Consider the following 4,911-nt stretch of genomic DNA (forward strand, 5'->3'; position numbering starts at 1 on the left):
TAGTTAAGTTAGACTAAGGATGGAATTGTAAATATATGTACAGGGAGCGGTGGCCCTCAAACCCGTAAAAGGGAGAGATTAAATACATACATACATACATTACCATTCCGTTTTAAAAATATTTCCTTCGAAACTTGAAATTTTTAAGATTTTAAAGGTACAAAGATCCTTTACTTTGCAACTTAAGTTGTAGTCTTACATATTTTTATCATTATTATATTTATATTGGATATGAGTGATGTATTTTTTATTAATTCTTCTGATTATGTATATGAGTTAAATAATTTTGTCATTGAGGTCTTAAATATTATTGTTTTCATTAGCTACATTAATAATTTTAACAATAAATAATTTCTTTATATTAGAACAAATAATAAAATCAATAATATTAGCAAAATAAATCATAGAAATATGAAGTTCGCACTGCTTTCAAAATGTGTCTCAAAATTAAATTTTATTCATATTAAACTACATATCTTTATGACTTTTTCTGGTTTAAAATAATTAGTCATAGTTATTCTTATTTTTTCGTACATATATTTTTTTGTTTGTTTGTAAACAGCATCAAGTTTTTAATTATTTTTGCTCTTTCTTAATGCAATTTAATGAAAAAGTTAGACCTACTTTTTGTGGCGCCATCTGTTGGATTAGTTTGGCCGAAATTTCCTCTCCGAATCGTAAGAAAACTACTAGTGCATACACATACACGGTCGAGGCAGGGGGCTGGTGAACACTGTACGTATAACAATATAATATACACAATATAGCTTTCAAATTCAATTTGAAACTTCGAATAATGTTTTTTTTCGAGATGTCAAAATAATTGGAAATATTGTGGTTGCACATGCGCATTGCAGTTTACTGACTTTCAGCGCCATCTAGCGTTACTCCGAACACCATCCAATAGACCTTTTTATTTCAATTATTTTTTGGTGCGCATGCGCGAAAAAGAATTGATCTTTCAATCAATTTTCGGCACTGTTACTCGCAATTGTATAGGAAATGCAGTGTTTCTATTTTAAAAAAATAAAGTTTTGAACGGGAATGCGAAGTTTTTGTGAATAAAAATAGAAGGAGATAATAGGATGCCAATGATTGTGGAAAAAAAAGTTGGAGCGCATAAAGCTGCTGCTGCGGATTGTGCAAAAGTAGTAGTCGCAGTAGAGCTGCGTACGTCGAATTGTGCAATTTTTATTCTATTTCTTTCCCTAAACCATACCTACAATTTAGAAAAGCAGAAATTAATAATGCGAGTATCAAATTCCACTTAAAACGCGTGAAGCGTGCAGGAAATGCAATAAATGAGTGAAGTTGTGTGGACGTAAAAATTCCAAGTTTAAATCAATCAGGAGCGTTACAAAAGATATATACATATATTTGTTTTTTACACTTCTTTGGAGAATCTGGACCTACAGAAGAGCATCCAGGCGCGATGGAATGTCAGTCGAAAACTATAAAATATAAGAATAATATAACAATTTATTAGAAAATAATCAATTGTGTTGTGACCGTTTTAACCTAAAAATACTTCGTGGTTATAAAACATCATTACGTCCAGTGTAGCACATCGTTATTACGAATTAAGTTAAAACTTAATCAATAATATTAATAATTATTGTAAATATTGGGTTTTGAATTTTTATTTGTAATCACAATGTTTGTTATTGTTTTGTAATTATTGTGTGTTGGAATTATTATTATTATAATTTATCAGTATAGTTTTTTCATGTTTTTAAAGAAAATATTTGTAGTTGATCAACTGCGAATGTAAATTAATAAATTATTTAAAAAATGGAATTTTACTTCAAGAAAAGAAACAGTGAATAATAATGGATTTTACAAGACGTTTTTGAATCAGTTCAAAATTTCAGAATTGTCACATTTTAACGTTAAACACTAAACTGTTTTAATTGGAAAGTCTTAGAAATTAAACAAGTGTAAACTTCAAAATTTTCATTTTTTTATTTCTTTAAATGTAACTTGTGAGTCGCATTGTTTAATTTTCATATATTTACATAACAGTTAAACACCTATTATTCTTAGAAAAAATTTGAGTAACTTGAAGGAATATTAATATTTTTTTAAAAAATTCAAATTGAATACAAAATTTTAATTGATTTAGAAGCTTTTTAAGAATTTTAAAAGGCTTCAGAAAAATAAAAAACATTACGTAGAAAAATAAATTGATTTTTGATTTTGAAAAATTAATTTAGAGAGAATATTTAATAAAGGTTTAGAAAGATTTAAAAAATTGTCAAAAATGAATCTGGAAGATTTTAAGTACATTTTTCCAATTGGGCAGGATTTTATAAAAGTTGTAGGAAAAATTCGAATAATTTTGAAAGACGTTTAGAACTTTTGAAAATTTTTTTTTTTAATAATTGAAAGTTTTTACAGATGCCAAACAACATATAAATGTTTCAATGATTTTGAAATTAAATTTTAAAACATTTGTAGCATTTTAAAACTATTTTAAATACAATTTATTTTTGAAATGATATATTTTGGAACATTTTCAAATCCATTGATTAATTCTTGAATTTAGAGTATTCAAAATGATGACTTGAATTTATATTTGTAGCACCGATTCTGAATGTTTGAACTCTATAATTTTTAAAAGTTAAAGATTCAAGAGTTCCACTTTCAGCGCTTTCATTAGAAGCTCAATTTTTATTATATTTCCTTTTTTCAGACAGTAAAAAAAGCTAGAAGGAGCTTAGAGCAAAAGTACTAACACTTCTCATTGAAGTCTGAGGAATTTACTTCAAGTACAGGGAGCAGTTGTTTTTCTGGAGAAAGAAGAGCGGAGAAACAAATTCAGCTGATGTCGAATTCAATGAAGTCGAAACATTCTGTTAACAATAATATTGACAGTTGAAACATTCTGTGATCTTGAGCCAACTTTTTCTTGAGTCAACTTGTTCTTTTTTCTTTACGTAAAGGTACTTCAGTAAGAGAGATAGGTTGTGACTGTTAAATGTAATATGTATTCCTTTTTTTAATTTTACAAAGCAGGCAGAAGTAAGGCCCGATCATTTATTGATTATATTTTAATGTAAACATGTGCAACATCACAACTTACTATGAACATTGCTCCAAAGTTGCAGACTCATAAGGGGAGCTTAAACTGCTCCACTAAAATTTACTATGCCTAAGTATTTCCCTTTTGTTATAATTATTTAATTACTTCAATGATTAAAAATGTTTAAATATATGTAACCTCAAAATTAATATTGCAAGATTTCATTTGCTTTACCTTGTGCTAATTTTGAAACGGAAAATCGAAAGGTATTAATTCCTTTGGTACACGCGTTTCCAAATATTCCGGAGCTAAACTATTTACATGGTACTGCATAGCAGCATCAGTAACTTTTTTGATAAATTCATAATCAATATTTATCCTCTGAACATGAAAATCAAGAGTCGTCCAAATCATAAAATCATACCACGCACGTTCCGTTATGATCATTTGCGTTTGGATCTGATAGTAATAATCATTTCTTTGTTTCTTTTGTACTCATGTTTGTTGTGTTCGCACACCTTACACTTACAGCGGCTCGCGCTATGGAAATCATAACCAAGAAATCTTGTCATAAACATATAATATCTTTGCTTGCACTCAGTTTCCATAAAATAGATTTTTTCGTATTATTCACATTTGAGATACTCTACACTGTTCTTCATTCAACTTTCACTACATACGAAATTATCACATTAAAAAAGTAAAAAACTCTGCATTTACATACATTTTACAGAATGGGGCCGAAACTCTTGAATTCGCGGGAACTGTCATGGCGGCCACGCATGTGCACTATCTATTTCGGAATTGAAATGAAAAGGTCTATATTAGGAAAATTGCATATAAAGATGAGTATTTAGAAAACAGTTTGAATTATATTCATATTTTTCAATATATTATTTTACTAATGTAATTAATTTGATAAATAATTGTAATTTTTGTAAACCTTAAACATTTATTGATAATATTACTTAACTAATAATAATAGCAATAATAATATTTAAACAATAATCATTAGCCTTATAATATGCTTTTTTATTAATTCATCTAAACATTTTCACTCTCTAAAGAATATATATATATATATATATATGACGTGCGCCGAAGAAAGCGGGCTTACTCTAAAAAAATCAAAATCGAGGTTTTTACACCTTTCGATAGTTTTTGAGCTGCTCTTCTTAATGAAACCATAGAAAAAAATCCAAGCGTCATTACTACTAATAATTGAGTTATTCGGTACGCAAGAAATTGGGCTTTGACTGGAGAGCTCGGCATTCCGTGAAAAATCTTCCACCTCTCACAACCCCATCTACGCGTCTCATCTATACCCCGTCCGTGAGCCGCGTCTATCACCTATCTCTCCGTAAGAATGTAGTGGTAAGTGGAAAGGGCAGATTTCGTGAGGCTTCCCTCTCTCCTAAAAGTCGCGTCTATCGCGTCGACTTCAACCGCTCGCCCTGAAAAATCTCACTTTTAAGAGTAAGCCCTTTAAAATATAAATATTGAAAATTAAATAATTTGAAATTCCAAATCTTCAACATTTCAAATCACGGCAGTTCTCAGAGTACATATATTTTTTACATTTTAATCAAAAAAGGTATTATATTTGTGTAAAATTTCACTCCTGGACACGAAAAACAGGTTTTAACGAGTGTTTCTGCCTGTCTGTATGCATGTTTGTTTTGCGAGTATAATAACTTTTGAAAAAATTATCTATTACTAGGTAGTCTGATAAGTCCCTGAAAAATGAAACACGGAGACGTTTTTTTGGCCAAAGTCGGTTTTATTTCTCAACATATTCTCCTTTTAGGTCGATACAGCGAGTCCAACGATTTTCTAACTTTTTGATACCGTCCGAAAAGTACTCGATCGGAAGGTCTCCAAAATACGCC

General features: G+C 29.5%; 1 long non-coding RNA gene across 1 annotated transcript; it reads left to right on the top strand.

Annotated features, from left to right (window-relative positions):
* The first annotated feature begins 989 nt into the window (after positions 1–989).
* LOC117169507 lies at positions 990–3,858 on the top strand. Its single transcript, XR_004466667.1, has 3 exons — positions 990–1,439; positions 2,693–2,942; positions 3,756–3,858. It is a non-coding gene; the product is annotated as an uncharacterized LOC117169507 (long non-coding RNA).
* The last annotated feature ends 1,053 nt before the right edge of the window (positions 3,859–4,911 follow it).

This window comes from Belonocnema kinseyi, chromosome 3 (genome assembly GCF_010883055.1).
Source record: "Belonocnema kinseyi isolate 2016_QV_RU_SX_M_011 chromosome 3, B_treatae_v1, whole genome shotgun sequence".
Classification (NCBI taxonomy): Eukaryota; Metazoa; Arthropoda; class Insecta; order Hymenoptera; family Cynipidae; genus Belonocnema; species Belonocnema kinseyi.